Below are 21111 nucleotides of genomic sequence, written 5' to 3'. Positions count from 1 at the left end.
TACAATATAACATAGACTAACTAACCAGATAACTACACAGGAAATACAATACAATACAATTACGTTTAAGGGAAAATGAGAGAGAAAGAGGAGGAGGAGAGAGAGAGAGAGAGAGATATGGCTCACAATAACAATAAAGACAATATGATTGCGGAGAAAACTTACGCACAAAGGGAAACAATCGCATGCGCCACTGGATATCCAGCTCCCGATTATCAGCAATGAGAACCGTTGAAGAGAATAGAGAGCTGGCCCAGATCGGCTTGTCCTTTTATACCCTACACATAATACAGTACAATGGTCCTATATTCTTATTGTTCATTGGACACAGGAATTCCTCTTCGCATTATAACAAAAGGTCATAGGTTGATTCATACAGGTGGGCTGTGACTATTTCCAACTGCTCAGGTGGGTGGGAAACTAGGTTTCCCGCCGCATGGATAATAAAGTGCAAATATAGTAAAAGTCCATAAACTTCTTATGTCCATAACTATTCGCACGAGCGATTAATCCGCTTCAAACCAACACCGGAATATTGCTAATTAAATACTCTTCCGATGGATACTAAACACCACTGTATAACCCTTGTCTGACCCTTCGTAGCAAACAAAGAGGGATCTCTTTGTCCATGAACATGCTACATTAACTAAACTTTCAGATTCTATCAAAGGGACCATAATCTACAAAATACATTATATGGTGAAAATATGTAACGATTGAGTCGCACGCTAGGCGCACATAAACTCTACCGTAAATGCGCATACCGTGCGCCTGCGGGTGCACATAACAGCGGGTATGCGCACGCACGGGAGAGCGCACGCATGCGCAGCGCGGACCTGTATGAGGTGCAAATATGGTAGTGTGCATCGTGATATTTTTCTGACTTTGACAGGGGGCACACTACCTCAAGAAATTGTCTAGTTCCCTGTGAACTAACGGCGGATACCGGACGCACGTCTAACACCAACATAGTTGTCAAGGCCTCAGTTATCCGCTTTGCAACAGGATGACTGCTGTGATATTTCATCTTCCTCGCAAAGGACTGTTGGACAGTCAATTGCTTGGTGGAAGTAGTAAAAGTGGGCTTACGACTTCCCCTCTGGGATGACCATCGACTCCCAGCAGCAACAACAGCAGCGCCAGCAGCAGTAGGCGTTACACGCAAGGATGCATCGGAGGAATCCCAGGCAGGAGAGGACTCATCAGAATTGCCAGTGACATGGCCTGCAGGACTATTGGCATTCCTGGGGAAGGAGGAAATTGACACTGAGGGAGTTGGTGGGGTGGTTTGCGTGAGCTTGGTTACAAGAGGAAGGGATTTACTGGTCAGTGGACTGCTTCCGCTGTCGCCCAAAGTTTTTGAACTTGTCACTGACTTATTATGAATGCGCTGCAGGTGACGTATAAGGGAGGATGTTCCGAGGTGGTTAACGTCCTTACCCCTACTTATTACAGCTTGACAAAGGCAACACACGGCTTGACAAATGTTGTCCGCATTTCTGTTGAAATACTTCCACACCGAAGAGCTGATTTTTTTGGTATTTTCACCAGGCATGTCAACGGCCATATTCCTCCCACGGACAACAGGTGTCTCCCCGGGTGCCTGACTTAAACAAACCACCTCACCATCAGAATCCTCCTTGTCAATTTCCTCCCCAGCGCCAGCAACACCCATATCCTCCTCATCCTGGTGTACTTCAAAACTGACATCTTCAATCTGACTATCAGGAACTGGACTGCGGGTGCTCCTTCCAGCACTTGCAGGGGGCGTGCAAATGGTGGAAGGCGCATGCTCTTCACGTCCAGTGTTGGGAAGGTCAGGCATCGCAACCGACACAATTGGACTCTCCTTGTGGATTTGGGATTTCGAAGAACGCACAGTTCTTTGCGGTGCTTTTGCCAGCTTGAGTCTTTTCATTTTTCTAGCGAGAGGCTGAGTGCTTCCATCCTCATGTGAAGCTGAACCACTAGCCATGAACATAGGCCAGGGCCTCAGCCGTTCCTTGCCACTCCGTGTGGTAAATGGCATATTGGCAAGTTTACGCTTCTCCTCCGACAATTTTATTTTAGATTTTGGAGTCCTTTTTTTACTGATATTTGGTGTTTTGGATTTTACATGCTCTGTACTAAGACATTGGGCATCGGCCTTGGCAGACGACGTTGATGGCATTTCATCGTCTCGGCCATGACTAGTGGCAGCAGCTTCAGCACGAGGTGGAAGTGGATCTTGATCTTTCCCTATTTTTGGAACCTCAACATTTTTGTTCTCCATATTTTAATAGGCACAACTAAAAGGCACCTCAGGTAAACAATGGAGATGGATGGATACTAGTATACAATTATGGATGGACGAGCGACTGCCGACACAGAGGTAGCTACAGCCGTGGACTACCGTACTGTGTCTGCTGCTAATATAGACTGGATGATAATGAGATGAAATTAATATATATATATATATAATATCACTAGTACTGCAGCCGGACAGGTATATATATTTATTATGTAATGACGGACCTGCTGGACACTGTCAGCTCAGCACCGCAGACTGCTACAGTAAGTTACTATAGTAGTATGTATCAAGAAGAAAGAAAAAAAAAAAAACACGGGTAGGTGGTATACAATTATGGATGGACGAGCGACTGCCGACACAGAGGTAGCTACAGCCGTGGACTACCGTACTGTGTCTGCTGCTAATATAGACTGGATGATAATGAGATGAAATTAATATATATATATATATATATAATATCACTAGTACTGCAGCCGGACAGGTATATATATTTATTATGTAATGACGGACCTGCTGGACACTGTCAGCTCAGCACCGCAGACTGCTACAGTAAGTTACTATAGTAGTATGTATCAAGAAGAAAGAAAAAAAAAAAAACCACGGGTAGGTGGTATACAATTATGGATGGACGAGCGACTGCCGACACAGAGGTAGCTACAGCCGTGGACTACCGTACTGTGTCTGCTGCTAATATAGACTGGATGATAATGAGATGAAATTAATATATATATATATATATAATATCACTAGTACTGCAGCCGGACAGGTATATATATTTATTATGTAATGACTGATGACGGACCTGCTGGACACTGTCAGCTCAGCACCGCAGACTGCTACAGTAAGCTACTATAGTAGTATGTATCAAGAAGAAAGAAAAAAAAAAACCACGGGTAGGTGGTATACAATTATGGATGGACGAGCGACTGCCGACACAGAGGTAGCTACAGCCGTGGACTACTGTACTGTGTCTGCTGCTAATATAGACTGGATGATAATGAGATGAAATTAATATATATATATATATATATATATATATATATAATATCACTAGTACTGCAGCCGGACAGGTATATATATTTATTATGTAATGACTGATGACGGACCTGCTGGACACTGTCAGCTCAGCACCGCAGACTGCTACAGTAAGCTACTATAGTAGTATGTATCAAGAAGAAAGAAAAAAAAAACCACAGGTAGGTGGTATACAATTATGGATGGACGAGCGACTGCCGACACAGAGGTAGCTACAGCCGTGGACTACCGTACTGTGTCTGCTGCTAATATAGACTGGATGATAATGAGATGAAATTAATATATATATATATAATATCACTAGTACTGCAGCCGGACAGGTATATATATTTATTATGTAATGACTGATGACGGACCTGCTGGACACTGTCAGCTCAGCACCGCAGACTGCTACAGTAAGCTACTATAGTAGTATGTATCAAGAAGAAAGAAAAAAAAAAACACGGGTAGGTGGTATACAATTATATATATATTATATACAATTATATATATATATCTTAAACTGGTGGTGATTAATTAAACTGGTGGTCAGGTCACTGGTCACACTATCAGCAACTTGCAAGTAGTACTCCTAAGCAGACAATCACAATATACTGGTGGTCAGTGTGGTCACAATGGCAGTGTGGCTGGCACTCTGGCAGCAAAAGTGTGCACTGTACGTTAAAATATGTACTCCTGCTCTCAGACTCTAACTGCTCCCCACTGTCTCCCCCACAAGTCAGATATACATATACAGTCACACTACACTTCAGCAAGTAGTAGTACTCCTAAAAATGCTCCCCAAAATTACTAAATACTGTGTCTCTCTCTACTCTAGTCTCTTCTCTATAAACGGAGAGGACGCCAGCCACGTCCTCTCCCTATCAATCTCAATGCACGTGTGAAAATGGCGGCGACGCGCGGCTCCTTATATAGAATCCGAGTCTCGCGATAGAATACGAGCCTCACGAGAATCCGACAGCGGGATGATGACGTTCGGGAGCGCTCGGGTTAACCGAGCAAGGCGGGAGGATCCGAGTCGCTCGGACCCGTGAGAAAAAAGCTGAAGTTCGGGCGGGTTCGGATTCCGAGGAACCGAACCCGCTCATCTCTAGTGTATTCACCTCATTATACATTTGCCAGAGAATTGCTTCCTTAAATGGTCTCGGCTCTATCCAACCTTACCACCAAATTTACTGCCACAACACCACCAGGGCCGGTTCTAGCTCTTTTGGCGCCCCGAGTGGAAAATAGGGCCGTGGCTTCACACAGGGGGCGTGGTCAGTTACGCCCCCTGTAGAGTAGCGCCGCTTGCACACACAAAAAAAATTATACTTACAATCCCCGCTCCTGATTCCCGACCGCTGCAGACCTCCGCCTGCGCCACTCCTTTCTTCGGATCTATGGGAGAGACGTCATGACGTCTCTCCCATAGCATAGCATACACAGACACTAGAGGTCAAATATGACCCCTAGCGTCTGTGTCAGTCCCACAATGCTGTGCGGTGCGCGATGACGTCATCGCGCACCGCACAGCAAAGGTCCTCTCCAGGAAGGTAGCGTCTAGTTCCCTTCACAGCGGGGGACCAGTGGGGGACACAGCGGGGGGCACAGTAGCGGATCTTGCCATGGTGCGGCGCCCTCCGTAAGGCGGCGCCCCGGGCAAAAGTCCTGCTTGCCCGTGGCAAGATCCGCTACTGCGTACCACCAATATTCATAGGCTATAAATTTCACATGGCGCTGAAAAATAACCTGTTCTGTTGCAAAACTTGTGTGTATTATATTTTTCTGCAATTTTGCTTATATCTAATGTAATAGTCTGTATCCGAGGTCACTATGTTATTGTGTATTACATGGCTTTTCAGTTTATATTTTTTGTAGGCTGCATAGGGAATGACTACACCAGAAATGATTAGTTATATTTCTCTAGCGTCCTAGTGGATGCTGGGGACTCCGTAAGGACCATGGGGAATAGACGGGCTCCGCAGGAGACATGGGCACTTTAAGAAATAATTTAGATTCTGGTGTGCTCTGGCTCCTCCCTCTATGTCCCTCCTCCAGACCTCAGTTTAAATCTGTGCCCGGACGAGCTGGGTGCTGTTCAGTGAGCTCTCCTGAGCTTGCTGTAAGAAAGTATTTTGTTAGGTTTTTTATTTTCAGGGAGCTCTGCTGGCAACAGACTCCCTGCATCGTGGGACAGAGGGGAGAGAAGCAGCCCTGCTCTCTGAAGATAGGTCCTGCTTCTTAGGCTACTGGACACCATTAGCTCCAGAGGGATCGTACACAGGATCTCACCCTCGTCGTCCGATCCCAGAGCCGCGCCGCCATCCCCCTTGCAGAGCCGGAAGACAGAAGCCGGGTGAGCATAAGAAGCAAGAAGACTTCGAAATCGGCGGCAGAAGACTCCAGTCTTCACTGAGGTAGCGCACAGCACTGCAGCTGTGCGCCATTGCTCCCACACACCTCACATACTCCGGTCACTGTAAGGGTGCAGGGCGTAGGGGAAGGGGGCGCTCTGGGCAGCAATTGGAACCTCTTTGGCAAAAGTTGGCGCATATATACAGTTGGGCACTGTATATATGTATGAGCCCCCACCAAGAAAATTTATATTTAAGAGGGACAGAAGCCCGCCGTCGAGGGGGCGGGGCTTCTTCCTCAGCACTCACCAGCACCATGTTTTTTTCTCCCCAGCACCGCTGAGAGGAAGCTCCCCAGCCTCTCCCCTGCAGATACACGGTAGAAGAGGGTAAAAAGAGAGGGGGGGCACATAATTAGGCGCAAAAATCATTATAAACAGCAGCTACTGGGTTAACATTAAGTTACTGTGTTATTCCTGGGTTAATAGCGCTGGGGTGTGTGCTGGCATACTCTCTCTCTGTCTCTCCAAAGGGCCTTGTGGGGGAATTGTCTTCAGATGAGCATTCCCTGAGTGTGTGGTGTGTCGGTACGTGTGTGTCGACATGTCTGAGGTAAAAGGCTCCCCTAAGGAGGAGATGGAGCAAATATGTGTGTGAGGGGTGTCTCCGTCGACAACGCCGACACCTGTTTGGATATGTGTAATTAAGTGCTAAGGTGAATTTATTGCACAAAAGATTAGAGAACAGACAGGGAATCTACCCATGTCTGTCCCTATGTCGCAGAGACCTTCAGAGTCTCTCAATGCTCACTATCCAAAATAATAGATACTGATATCGACACGGAGTCTGACTCCAGTGTCAACTACGATAATGCAAAGTTACAGCCAAAATGGCAGGAAAGTATTCAATATATGATTATTGTAATAAAAGATGATTTGCATATCACTGATGACTCATCTGTCCCTGACACAAGGGTACACATGTTTAAGGGGAAGAAAGCTGAGGTAAATTTCCCTTCTCTCATGATGGAAAAGAGCGTGAATCTCCAGACAAGAGACTGCAGTTTCCCACAAAGAATTCTCAGGGAATATCCTTTCCCTACTAGGGCCAGGATACGATGGGAATCTTCCCCTAGGGTGTCACGTTTGCCCAAAAGGTAGCCCTGACTTAACAGCTATCCTCAGGGATCCTGCGGATAGCGTACACATTCTGGTACACTACTCAGACCGGCGATTGTGTCGGCATGGGTTTATAGCGCTGTAAGAGCGTGGACAGGTACCTTATCAGCAGAGATTGAGACCCTAGTACGTATATATATATGTATATATATAGATATATATATATTAAAGATGCTGTCTTAAGATATATATATATATAAAACATGCCCAAAGAGGCATTAGTCTACTGGGTTCTAGAGTCAACGCTATGTCGATTTCTGCTTGACGTGTCCTGTAGATATGCAATGGACAGGTGATGCCGACTTAAGAGGCATATGGAAGGCTGAGGATTTTGTGGAGAAGGGATCTCGGACCTGGTCTCCACAGCTATGGCTGGTAATTCTGATCTTTTGCCTTATATTCCTGCACAGCCTAGGAAAGCACGACATTATCAAATGCAGCCTTTCGAATAAAGAAACAAGAAAGTCCGAGGTGCGTCCTTTCTTGCCAGAGGCAGGGGCAGAGGAAAGAAGCTGCACAACACAGCTAGTTCCCAGGAACAGAAGTCCTCCCCGGCCTCTACAAAATCCACCGCATGTCGCTGGGGCTCCACAGGCGGAGCTAGGCCCGGTGGGGGCACGTCTTCGTAATTTCAGCCACAAGTGAGTCCACTCCCTGTTGGATCCCTGGGCAATAGATATGGTGTCTCAGGGATGCTAGCTGGACTTTGAGGAGATGCCCCCTCACCGACGGCCCTGCCGGCTTCCCCCCACGAGAGGGAAATAGTGTTAACTGCAATTCACAAATTGTATCTTTAACAGGTGGTGGTCAAGGTTCCCCTCCTTCAACAAGGAGGGGGGTTATTATTCGACCATGTTGTAGTCCCGAAACCGGACGGTTCGGTCAGACCCATATTGAATTTAAAATCCCTGAACATATACCTGAAAGGGTTCAAGTTCAAGATGGAATCGCTAAGAGCGGTCATCGCAAGCCTGAAAGGGGGAGATTTTATGGTGTCTCTGGACATAAAGGAGGCATACCTTCATGTCCCCATTTATCCACCTCATCAGGCGTACCTCAGATTTGCAGTACAGGATTGTCATTACCAATTTCAGACGTTGCCGTTTGGTCTCTCCACGGCCCCGAGAATCTTCACCAAGGTAATGGCGGAAATGATGGTGCTCCTGCGGAAGCAAGGTGTCACAATTATCCCATACTGGGACGATCTCCTCATAAAAGCGAGATCAAGAGAGCAGTTGCTGAACAGCGTATCACTTTCTCTGGAAGTGTAACGGCAACACGGCTGGATTCTAAATATTCCAAAGTCACAGTTGGTTCCTACGGCTCATCTGCCTTTCCTAGACATGTTTCTAGACACAGACCAGAAAAGGGTTTATCTCCCGATAGAGAGAGCTCATGACACTGGTCAGGAACCTGTTAAAACCAAAACAGGTGTCAGTGCATCACTGCACTCGAGTCCTGGGAAGGATGGTGGCATCATACGAGGCCATTCACTTCGGCAGGTTCCATGCGAGGACCTTTCAATGGGACTTACTGGACAAGTGGTCCGGATCACATCTTCAGATGCATCGGTTAATCACCCTATCCCCCAGGGCCAGGGTGGCTCTCCTGTGGTGGCTGCAGAGTGCTCACCTTCTCGAGGGCCGCAGATTCGGCATTCAGGACTGGATCCTGGTGACCACAGATGCAAGCCTCCGAGGGTGGGGAGCAGTCACACAGGGAAAAAAGTTCCAAGGTCTGTGGGCAAGTCAGGAGACTTGCCTTCACATCAACATCCTGGAACTAAGGGCCGTATACAACGCCCTACGTCAAGCGGAGACCCTGCTTCGCGACCAACCGGTTCTGATTCAGTCAGAAGCCACCAGAATTCTTCGCTGGGCGGAGAATCACGTAAGCGCACTGTCAGCAGTGTTCATCCCGGGAGTGGACAACTGGGAAGCAGACTTCCTCAGCAGGCACGACCTCCACCCGGGAGAGTGGGGACTTCATCAAGAAGTCTTCACGCAGATTGCAAGTCGGTGGGAACTGCCACAGGTGGACATGATGGCATCCCGCCTCAACAAAAAGCTACAGAGGTATTGCGCCAGGTCATGAGACCCTCAGGCGATAGCTGTGGACGCACTAGTGACACCGTGGGTGTTCCAGTCGGTCTATGTATTTCCTCCTCTTCCTCTCATACCCAAGGTGCTGAGGATATAAAGAAAAAGAGGAGTGAGAACAGTCCTCATTGTTCCAGATTGGCCACGAAGGACCTGGTTTCCAGATCTGCAAGAAATGCTCACAGAGGACCCGTGGCCTCTTCCTCTAAGACAGGCCCTGTCTGTTCCAAGACTTACAGCGGCTGCGTTTGACGGCATGACGGTTGAACGCAGGATCCTAGCAGAAAAGGGCATTCAAGACGAGGTCATTCCTACGCGGATGAAGGCTAGGAAGGACGTGACAGCTAAACATTATCACTGTATATGGCGAAAATATGTTTCTTGGTGTGAGGCCAGGAATGCTCCTACAGAGGAATTCCAGCTGGGCCGTTTTCTTCACTTCCTACAGTCAGGAGTGAATTTGAGCCTAAAATTGGGTTCCATTAAGGTCCAGATTTCGGCCCTATCCATTTTCTTTCAAAAAGAGTTGGCTTCTCTACCAGAAGTTCAGACGTTGGTAAAGGGGAGTGCTGCATATTCAGCCTCCTTTTGTGCCTCCAGTGGCACCTTGGGATCTTAACGTGATGTTAAGTTTCCTGAAATCACACTGGTTTGAACCACTTAAAGCGGTGGAGTTAAATATCTCACGTGGAAAGTTGTCGTGATATTAGCCTTGGCTTCGGCTAGGCGTGTGTCAGAATTAGCGGCTTTGTCACATAAAAGCCCCTATCTGGTTTTCCATATGGATAGAGCAGAATTGCGGACCCGTCCACAAGTTCTGTCAAAAGTGGAGTCATCTTTTCATAGGAACCAACCTATTGTGGTGCCTGTGGCTACTGTGACTTGGAGGATTCCGAGTTAATGGATGTGGTCAGGGCTAGAGTCAGGAAAACGGAGTCACTGTTTATCCTGTATGCATCCAACAAGCTGGGTGCTCCTGCTTCAAAGCAAACTATTGCTCGCTGGATCTGTAACACGATTCAGCAGGCTCATTTTACGGCTGGATTGCCGCTGCCAAAATCAGTTAAAGCCCATTCCACTAGGAAGGTGGGCTCTTCTTGGGCGGCTGCCCGAGGGGTCTCGGCATTACAACTATGCCGAGCTGCTACTTGGTCAGGTTTAAACACTTTTGCAAAGTTCTACAAGTTTGATACACTGGCTGAGGAGGACCTATTGTTTGCTCAATCGGTGCTGCAGAGTCATCCGCACTCTCCCGCCCGTTTGGGAGCTTTGGTATAATCCCCATGGTCCTTACGGAGTCCCCAGCATCCACTAGGACGTTAGAGAAAATAAGATTTTACTTACCGGTAAATCTATTTCTCGTAGTCCGTAGTGGATGCTGGGCGCCCGTCCCAAGTGCGGACTTTTTTCTGCAATACTTGTATATAGTTATTGCCGCAATAAGGGCTATGTTATTGTTGCATCAGGGTTGAACTGATGCTCTGTGTTGTTCATACTGTTGACTGGGTAAGTTTATCACAAGTTATACGGTGTGATTGGTGTGGCTGGCATGAGTCTTGCCCTGGATTTCCAAAATCCTTTCCTTGTACTGTCAGCTCTTCCGGGCACAGTTTCTCTAACTGAGGTCTGGAGGAGGGACATAGAGGGAGGAGCCAGAGCACACCAGAATCTAAATTCTTTCTTAAAGTGCCCATGTCTCCTGCGGAGCCCGTCTATTCCCCATGGTCCTTACGGAGTCCCCAGCATCCACTACGGACTACGAGAAATAGATTTACCGGTAAGTAAAATCTTATTTTTTCTAACATTCCTAGAAAATATGTTCTCTTATTCTTTACCCAGACAAAGCACTTTATACATTATCTATATGTTATTTCCTTTCGTGGTTAGATGGTGCAGGTTCAATACATAAGATTTGGACTATGCTAAAGTGAACAACTCCTATTCAGGTCAGGAGAACAGCCAAAAATAGATGGATTCTGACAGTCTATTGACTATGAACAAGAGTTGCCAGCTGTTGGCAGTACTTAAGCTATCCTAGAAATGTGTACTGCCCAGTGTAAACTGGCTGTCTTCCAGGGCAGAGAGTGACAGCTGTACAGCCGATCTGGAGAAATACTGAGTGCTCCAAAAACAGAACTAGCCCTGGGAAGAACCTTTCCAAAGCAGTTTTCACATTACTTCCAGACAGCATTTAAACTTTGACATTCCTGTTAATAGCAACTTGTGGATTCGTCTGTTTTGCTCATGTTGTTTTAGAGGAAACGTGTGTCTGTCTGCTGCATGCTGTTAAGTTGAGCTTTCTGTATTCCACCACACAGCTCAGTGTTATGTATACCATAAAAGGTAAAAATTAGAGATGTGCGGCGGACACTTTTCGTGTTTTGGTTTTGGATCTGGATCCCCGCCCGTGTTTTGGATCTGTATTGGTTTTGCCAAAACCACCCTTTAGTGATTTGGTTTTGGATCTGGATGATTTTTTAAAAAAAACATAAAAACAGCTAAAATCACAGAATTTGGGGGTAATTTTGATCCTACTGTATTATTAACCTCAATAACATTAATTTCCACTCATTTCCAGTCTATTCTGAACACCTCACAATATTGTTTTTAGGCCAAAAGGTTGCACCGAGTTCCCTGGATGACTAAGTTAAGCAACACAAGTGGATGGCACAAACACCCGGCCCATCTAGGAGTGGCACTGCAGTTGCAGACAGGATGGTAGTTTTAAAAACTAGGCCCCAAAGAGCACATAATGCAAATAAAAAAAAAAGAGGTGCAACGAGGTCGCTGGATAACTAAGCTAAGTGACATACGTGGGCGGCAAAAACACCTGGCCCATCTTGGAGTGGCACTGCAGTGGCAGACAGGATGGCAGTTTTAAAAACTAGGCCCCAAAGAGCACCTAATGCAAAGAAAAAATAGAGGTGCAACGAGGTTGTTGGATGACTATACTTAGCGACACAAATGGGCACCACAAACACCTGGCCCATCTAGGAGTGGCACTGCAGTGGAAGACAGGATGGCAGTTTTAAAAACTAGGCCCCAAAGAGCACATCATGCAAAGAAAAAAAAATAGGTGCACCGAGGTCGCTGGATGACTAAGCTAAGCAACACAATGGGCAGCACAAACACCTGGCCCATCTAGGAGTGGCACTGCAGTGGCAGACAGGATTGCAGTTTTAAAAACTAGGCCCCTAAGAGCACATAATGCAAAGAAAAAAAAGAGGTGCAACAAGGTTGTTGGATGACCATACTAAGCGACACAAGTGGGCAGCACAGACGCCTGGCCCATCTAGGAGTGGCGCTGCAGTGGCAGACAGGATGGCAGTTTTAAAAACTAGGCCCCAAAGAGCACATCATGCAAAGAAAAAAAAGAGGTGCAAGATGGAATTGTCTTGGGCCCTCCCACCCACCCTTATGTTGTATAAACAGGACATGCACACTTTAACAAACCAATCATTTCAGCAACAGGGTCTCAGTTTGCCCCCCTCTTCAGTGTTTACATCCTCATCCTCACAGAGATATACTATTCAAACAAACAAACAAACCACATAATTTAGGTGTCAGTGGCCTGCTTACGCTATTACCCAAAGTTTCTGATCTTGACAATGACTTATGATGAATGCGCTGCAGGTGACGTATAAGGGAGGATGTTCCTAGGTGGTTAACATCCTTACCCCTACTTATTATGGATTGATATAGGCAACAGATGGCTTGACACCTGTTGTCCGGATTTGTGGAGAAATAATTCCACACCGAAGAGGTGGCTTTTTAGTATTTTGCCCAGGCATGACAATGGGCTTTTTCATCCCATGGGCAACAACTGTCTCCACTGGTGCCTTATTCAAATAAATCACTTCACCATCAGAATCCTCATCAACTTCCTCCTCAGCGCCAGCTACAACCATATCCTCCTCATCCTGGTGTACTTATACAGTGACATCCTCAATCTCAATATCATACATTGATTTTCACTGCACCACAGAATTTTTATAGCATACAAGACAGGGCCAGTGTACATTGATTTTACTGCACCCCTGAATTTTTACAGCATACAGGGCCAGTGTAATGTTATTTTAACAGCAGCACCCCTATATTTTTACAGCATACAGGAGCAGTGTGCTTTTAATTTTTAACAACTGCACCCCTGAATTTTTACAGCATACAGGGCCAGTGTAATTTTATTTTAACAGCAGCACCCCTATATTTTACAGCATACAGAAGGACAGCTACACCCATGTATAGCTGCAGCACCCGTAACACCACTTGAAACACCAGTGACAGCCAGAACAGCACCCCTAACATAGCACAGGTACACCACAGTGACTGCAGCAGCACCCCTACAGAGCACACACTAACCGCACCCGACGCCACCACCCACAGAGAGACAGAGGTCTGTCTCCCTCACTCTCCAAGTCCAGAGTGAAAATGGCGGCGACGCGCGGCTGTTTATATGGAATCCAAAACCCGCAAGAATCCGACAGCGGGAAAATGACTTTTTCCTCTGGTTCTGGTTTCCGAGTCTGGCGGGAAGTCCCAAGCTGGACTCGGATCCGGAATGGGATGTTCAGAGGTGTTCCATTCTCTGAGAACCGAACCTGCTCATCTCTAGTAAAATAACTGGTAATTCCTAATCTTTTACAATTGACTAGCAGGACACTAGATAGTTCTAGATGATAATTACAGTACTTATTAAAAAAAAAAAAAAAAACACAGTTATTGTATAATATGTGGGACTAAATTCAAGAATGAGCTATTACCACTTTAGCACTCGCTAAAGCTGTTATGAGCTCCTTCAGTATAGCTTATGCCATTTACATATTGTGCTACCAGTACTGTCCCCATTGCCAGCAATAACGACCCAGTAAAAGCCTTTTTGGCTTCAGCAAAGCTCTGCAAAGTCTAGCAACCTTGGAGTGCAATACTCATGTGGAGCAGATGAATATTTTACATGTATATTACTCATTAGCCAATCAATGGCAGTGTTAGACTGTCAGAAACTCAGCAGAGGATGGCACCAAGAGGAGGGTCACCACTGGACATAGCCGGAGAGCAGTGACGTGCGGTGGGGTAAGGCGTAGCCTTTCCTGTCATACTAACCTTTAAACCAGAGATTTGACTATATAAAGTATATGAAAAATACAAAGAATATATTATAAATATCTTCTTTTTATCATTGTAATGATTTTTTATAGTCAAATGTCTGTAGTAAAAAGTCTATGGCAGGTGCCTATCTTTTCTGCACATCTCTGACCAAACCTCAGCAAATTTCCATTAGTATATAATGCTGCGCCTGTGTATAATGCACACATGCACTCTTTGGCTCATATATTGCTGGAGAGGTAAGTTACTGTAGGTAACATACTGGCTGAATTTTCACTAGTATCACTGTAAAACTAAATGGAATATGCCACCGGCAATAGGATAATGAAATTACGCCCATGGAATGATAAAGCTGCCAAACTAAACGCATCACAAATTCACAATTCTGAGTTCTGAAAAAATCAATTTGCAGTTTAACTTTATGGATCTCATCTAAAGGATACTGTATGTCTGTTCTGTTTTCTGTTACATTGGTGTCAGAGGCATAAATGCAGGAGACAATGGAAGACACACTGACCTCCTCCATTGCTCCAGGTCCTGCTTTATGCATCACAGAGCAGGAATAAGCAGTGAGCCCAGAACGCGTGTGTTGTGACCCTCCATCTCCCTGCGTAGGTGCTGATGGAGTTGTGGAAGTGAATGTGGAGGGTGAAGGTAACCTGTAGGAGGAAAGGCCCCTCACACAGCAGCTGTCACTTATGGGGAGAGACTTCCTCTTGAGTGCACATTCCCCCCGCCCTAATGTCCCCTACTCTTCACAGCTGTAAAGGGGACACTGGCAGGTGCACAGGGATAGATGACCAGGGCCGGGCCCTTCTAACAAGCCCGGGCACAGGTAATTAATATCATCTCTGCACCCCTGGAGAGATTGTGTGTCTGGGCGCTGCTGGGACAGGGTGTTGGCAGTAAATGCAAGCAGAAGTCACTAACAACTATATCTCCTCCGGGCTCCTATTATGAACTTACACCTCTGAATGAGGTTAATATTTTCCATATCCAATTATGTTTTTGGAGTGTGGGTGGTAATCCACTCAAACACGGTCTGTGGTATACTTTGTTGATATTCATCATGTCAACATCATTAGAACAAAAAGGGGCAAGGCCTTGCTGCAATGGGTGTGACGCTACAGGAAAAGACTGTCTAACACCCTGGTTTTTCACCCTGCACCACCAGACATTGGGCAACAGGAAAAAAAGGAAAATTCCTGTTTCATGCCCCTTACATTATTTGTATTTTTTACTCCTTTGAGCAATGTTCCTTACACATTATGCACCACCCTGTAATGCCTGTTCTCACACATTATGCCACACACCAAAATGCCCCTTAAACATCATGCCACACACCATAATGCCCCTTATAACATTAAGTACCCATGCACCGAATTATGCCTCACACAGTAATTCCCCTGACACTATATTATGCTCCACACAGTAATGCCCTTGACACCATATTTTGTATCATATAGTAATGTCCCTTAAACCATATTATGCCCCACACAGTAACGCACCTGGCACCATATTATGCCCAACGCAGTAATGCCCCTGCCACCTTATTATGTCCAACACAGTAATGTCCCTTACACCATATTATGCCCCACACAGTAATGTCTCTTGCACAGTGGTGGATCTTAGTGATGAGCGGATTCGGTTTTACTCGGTTTTACTCGGTTCTCAAAACCGAATCTTATTGGCTCGCTGATGTCACGTGTTTTGGATAGCCAATAAGATTCGTCTAGACTTTAGAGGGGAGGGATATAAAAAAAGTAATACTGACGTTTTCCTCTCTTCTTATTGCTCCTCCCACTTACAGTTCTGTCCCTACCATTTTCCTTCCAAACTCTTTTCTGCCGCTGTCTCCTAATGATTGTCCCTATTTTCTGGGCATTATCCTTGAAACCTGCTCTCTGATACTAACCCGCTGCACTCTCAGGTTCCATTGACCGGTACACAGACAGAGCAGAGGGGGGGCAGGGGCACTATCTGCCGCGGCACATGAGCAGATTATAGCCATGAATGGGACACCCCCATCAGCTGTATTGTGTCTCTCTCTCCACTTGCCTTCTCCAGAAAGAGTACAGGGGAGGAGAGAGCCGCTGCCAATGCCCACTCAGCTGCAGCAGCCTGATCCGGCGATCTCTGCCTGAGATTACCAGGCTTCACATCCCAGCTCCCCACAACCCATTGAATCTCCTCTCTGTCACCCATAGACATGCTGGCAGCTCGGCAATCTATGGGGGGCTCAATGTATCATGGGATTTGTAGTTTTTATTTTACTGCTCAGTCTAATTTATCCACTTTTATCATTGCTTAGTACATGTCCCTCTTAGTACTGTATTTCCCCTCAGTAAATAAGGTGATTCTTTTTGTTGATGTAGCGCACTCTTGTCTATTTACTCAAGTCCCAATCTTTTTCTGTTTGAGACTACACACCACAAGACAGCATATACATTTTATATTACAATATAAAGTGCACGATTGCTGAGAGGCTCCTCTCCTTCATTCTTGAATTTAAACAAGGACTATTAGGATGGCTGACAAACATGTCGTACACATGGGATCGCACACTTACACAGCAAATATACACTCCTCCTGGAGGCAGCGACTATCTGATCGCAGAAGAGCAAAGTTTGCAGCCCAGCGATGAGGACTGAATTACCTCCCTAGTACCAGGTTAACAACAAAAACAGGCATTGCCCTAAACTGGTGCCAGGCAGAACCTGCGGCCTCACAATCTAGTGCCCAGTCCAACAAACAAACAGGCAGAGCCCATGACTGGTGCCAGGGGTAACCTGCGGCCTCATAATCTTGTGCCCATTCTACAAACAAACAGGCGGCAGAGCCGGAGTTCCTGCAAGGCAACTTAGGCGCCTGCCTAAGGCCCTGCGGCTCACAAGGGGCCTGTGGATAAGCCCCAGGAAAACAGTCCCTGGCCCCCTACTAGGCTCCATTCCCAGAAGAGCCCTAGGCTGTGTGTCGCGCATACGACATCACGCAATGGACCTGTCCGCCGTTTGTGCGAGGCAACTGAGTGTTTACAGGGAGTGTCCAGAAAAATGCAGGCGTGCCCAAGCGTTTTCAGGGAGGGTGTCTGGCATCAGCTCTGGACCCGATCAGCTTATTCTCATCGCACTGGAGGAGTAAGTCCTGGGCTGCGCACAGACTGCACACAGTGGATCTTTGCAGCTCGGCATACACATGGGATGGCATACTTACACAGTGAATTTACACTCCCCCTGGGGGCGGCGACTATCTGAACACAGGACAAAAAAATTTGCAGGCCAGCGATCAGATCTGAATCACCCCCTGTGTTAGAAGCAGAGGGAAAAGGTTAGTTTCTTATCACAGAAAAACATAAGGCAGACTAAAGAAATCACATTATAGTATTGCCATGCATTGGAAATTACATTTACAGAATAAACATTTAAAGTTTGGAGTTGAAAAAACACAAACAAACAAATCATGCTAAGGACTTCGATTTTGTTAAATTATAAAAGGATTATATAATATACACTTAACATATACTTTTTATACTATTATTTAACAATAACAAAACGTTTGTAGTAAATCTGAGCATGGAATAGTTATACATATGTATTTTTCCTCACGCTATCTTGGTAACAAGCTTCGTGGTCAGCCCTCCTTGGCTAGCTATGTCCCGTTAATTCCAAGCTTTTGGGCCTTATGCGTTAAATTGTGTGATTTTACTGAGGTTCCACATCACTTTAAAAGCCAGCTAATATATTCTTAAATTACCAGTGCAGTAACTAGGGCCCTCATTCCGAGTTGTTCGCTCGCTAGCTGCTTTTAGCAGCATTGCACACGCTAAGCCGCCGCCCTCTGGGAGTGTATCTTAACAGAATTGCGAACGAAAGATTAGCAGAATTGCGAATAGAAAATTCTTAGCAGTTTCTGAGTAGCTCCAGACTTACTCCTACACTGCGATCAGTTCAGTCAGTTTCGTTCCTGGTTTGACGTCACAAACACACCCAGTGTTCGCCCAGACACTCCCCCGTTTCTTCAGACACTCCCGCATTTTTCCCAGAAATGCTGTTTTTCCGCACACTCCCATAAAACGGCCAGTTTCCGCCCAGAAACACCCACTTCCTGTCAATCACACTCCGATCACCAGAACGAAGAAAAATCTTTGTTACGCCGTGAGTAAAATACCAAACTTTTGTGCTAATTTAATTGGCGCAGGGGCACTGCGAACATTGCGCATGCGCAGTTTGCGACTAATCGCTCTGTAGCGAAAAAAACTAACGAGCGAACAACTCGGAATGACCCCCAGGTGTGTGCTGAGTGTGCCTGGCACACAGCGCACTTGTGGTGGGAGCGCATCTTGCGTTGTGTGCTCCCGATTGGTCGCCCTGGCAAATGTAGAGCTGTTCGGCAGTGCAGGCCCTGTGGTGCGTGACTCTCTTATTGCTAGTCTCCCACGCGGCGGTTGTTCTGTGTGCGGTTATGCAGAGTCATACACACATGCAGTCACGCTCGCACATCCCGGTAACGGCCGGGATACAGAAGCAGGATGCACAGGGTTAAACAGGACTGGGCGGGCTTGTGCAGCACACGGCCACAGACTTCACTGTATTGTGTAATAACCCCGCCTCCAGGCAGCAGCAAATATCTGGTCCCTCCCCTCCTCGGTCTGCACCCGGGCTGTCCGTACTCACAGGCAACCAGACAGGCAGCACTACAGCAGCGGAGCTTGGGGGCAGAGCCCGCTTTTGCAGGGCAGCAGATCCCGACTCTAGTGCCTCCTCCTCCTCCTCTCCCAAGACAGCTCCACCTCCAGCCCAGGTGCCCCTGCTGCAGAGTAAAAAAACAATATTTGTTTTTATGAAAGGGGCGTGGTCACGGAGGTCCGTGGTTAGGCCCCGCCTCCGACTTTGCCTGGGCCTCTGTGGTTGTCTGTGTGTGGCTCAGCCCTGCCTGCTACCTCTGCAGGACCTGGAGGTAACATGTATGCATGTGTGTGTGTTTGGGGGGTGGGGGACTGTAGGGAACGTGTGTGTGTGTGTGTGTGTGTGTGTGTGTGTGGTGACTGTAGGGAATATGCTGTGTGTGTGTGGTGACTGTAGGTACATGCTCTGTGTGTGTGGTGACTGGGGGGGGGGGGTAACAGGCTGTGTGCAGAGCCGGCCCTAACCAATATGATGCCCTAGGCAAGATTTTGGCAGGTGCCCCCTAGCACCACCGCTAGTTCCGCCTCTGACCCTGCACCCCTTTCCCAGCACCATCACCCCCTACCCAAAAAAGTCCTTTTCTTTTTTTCCTACCCCCTGTAATTTAAATAAGAACATTGTGCACATTTGGCGCACTGCCCAAAAAGGTATGTGTTTTTGCTGGCAAGTGGCATGGCCACACAATAGTACCCCCAATTCAAATTATGCCTCACAGTAGTGCAACTTTATTCACAATTTATCATGCGATAGTGTCCCTTATTCACATTACATCACACAGTAGTACCACTTTCCTTATATATGTTACTCCTCACAGTAGTGCCCCTCATTCACATAACATCATACTGAATTGCTCCTTATTCACATTACACCACGCCATATTGCTCTTTATTCACATTACACCACGCCATATTGCTCTTTATTCTCATTACACCACACCATATTGCTCCTTATTAATATTACACCACACCATATTGCTCTTTATTCACATTAGACCACACAGTAGTGCCCTTTCTATACGTTACACCACACAGTAGAGCAATTTATACACATAATGCCACACATTGGTAATGCATTTATACACATAATACCACACATTAATGCCCCTTACACATATGACACACATTATTAATGTCCTTATAAACATAATGCGCCTTACACATTATGCCAACCCTTATTAATGCCCTTATACACATAATTTCACTTACACATATGCCGCACATTATTAGTGCCCTTATACAAATAATGACTCACATACAGTAGTATCCCTTACACATATGTTACACATTATTAATGCCCTTATACACAAAATTACACATATAGTTCCTGGTGTGAGTCAACTGGCAGCTCTGCTAATCTCGGGTGCCTATTTTTATGAAAATGCATCTTATTTGCATTGCTATGTGGGTATGATGCACAAGCAGCTTCTGCTGATTAAAATGATATGCGGCATGCCTATATACTGTGTACGACTGTGGCTGTATCTGCATACAAAATGCTACACACAGAATATAGGCATGCCGCATATCATTTTAATCAGCAGAAGCTGCTTGTGCCCCTAGGCTTACCAGATGCCCTAGGTAATTGCCTAGTTTGCCTATGCCTAGGGCCGGCTCTGGCTCTCTCTGTGTGTGTGTGTGTGTGTGTGTGTGTGTGTGTGTGTGTGTGTGTGTGTGTGTGTGTGGTGACTGTAGGGACCATGCTGTGTGTGTGTGGTGACTGGGGGATAACAGGGTGTGTGTGTGTGTGTGTGTGTGTGTGTGTGTGTGTGTGTGTGTGTGTGTGTGTTTGGTGACTGTTGGGAACATGCTGTGTGTGTGTGGTAATCGGGGGTATGCTGTGTATGTCAGTGGCAGATTTAAAGGGGTGCGGAAAGGGCGATCGCCCCGCCTACACCTGCCTGCAGATTTGAGAAGCTAGGGTCCACCCCCGTACGTTACTTCCGCCCGCCGCAACCGCGTCGCGACCGTGACAGTGATTATCTGCAGCAGCACTGACTGACAGTCTGAGTCTGACAAGTGTCAAATTCAGACCGTCAATGTGAGACCGTCTCCGCCCGCAACCGCCGTTGAGAATCTGAGTGCAAGGTGCCGAGGCAGTGTATCACTCACTGTCCGGCGTCCCTGTATATTACCTTGTCCCTGTGTCCTGTCCTCGAATCAGGATGTAATCTTCCAGGGCCCTGGTGCCTGCTGCTGCTGCCGTGTGCTGGTGTATGTTCCCCATACATCCTGCTATCTGCCAGCCGCTGATGATGATAAGAGGCCGGTGTCACCTGGTGCACCCATCTCCTGCTGATGTGCGACAGAAGCAGTCACTGACACAGTTCCGTCTCCCTGTAGCAGTGGCGACTGCAGCTGAGTGGATTGTACAGCAGCTTACAGCCCA

At 46.6% G+C, this 21111-nt stretch overlaps 1 long non-coding RNA gene across 1 annotated transcript in view; it reads right to left on the bottom strand.

Annotated features, from left to right (window-relative positions):
* Nucleotides 1-21111, bottom strand: part of LOC134935407 (uncharacterized) — a 119134-nt gene that overhangs the window by 16986 nt on the left and 81037 nt on the right. Inside the window, exon 2 of the long non-coding RNA XR_010180116.1 lies at nt 17255-17344. This is a non-coding gene — a long non-coding RNA (uncharacterized LOC134935407). The remainder of the gene's footprint in view (nt 1-17254; nt 17345-21111) is intronic.

This window comes from Pseudophryne corroboree, chromosome 6, assembly GCF_028390025.1.
Source record: "Pseudophryne corroboree isolate aPseCor3 chromosome 6, aPseCor3.hap2, whole genome shotgun sequence".
In the NCBI taxonomy this organism is placed as follows: domain Eukaryota; kingdom Metazoa; phylum Chordata; class Amphibia; order Anura; family Myobatrachidae; genus Pseudophryne; species Pseudophryne corroboree.
This window is presented reverse-complemented; position numbering and strand designations above follow the sequence as displayed.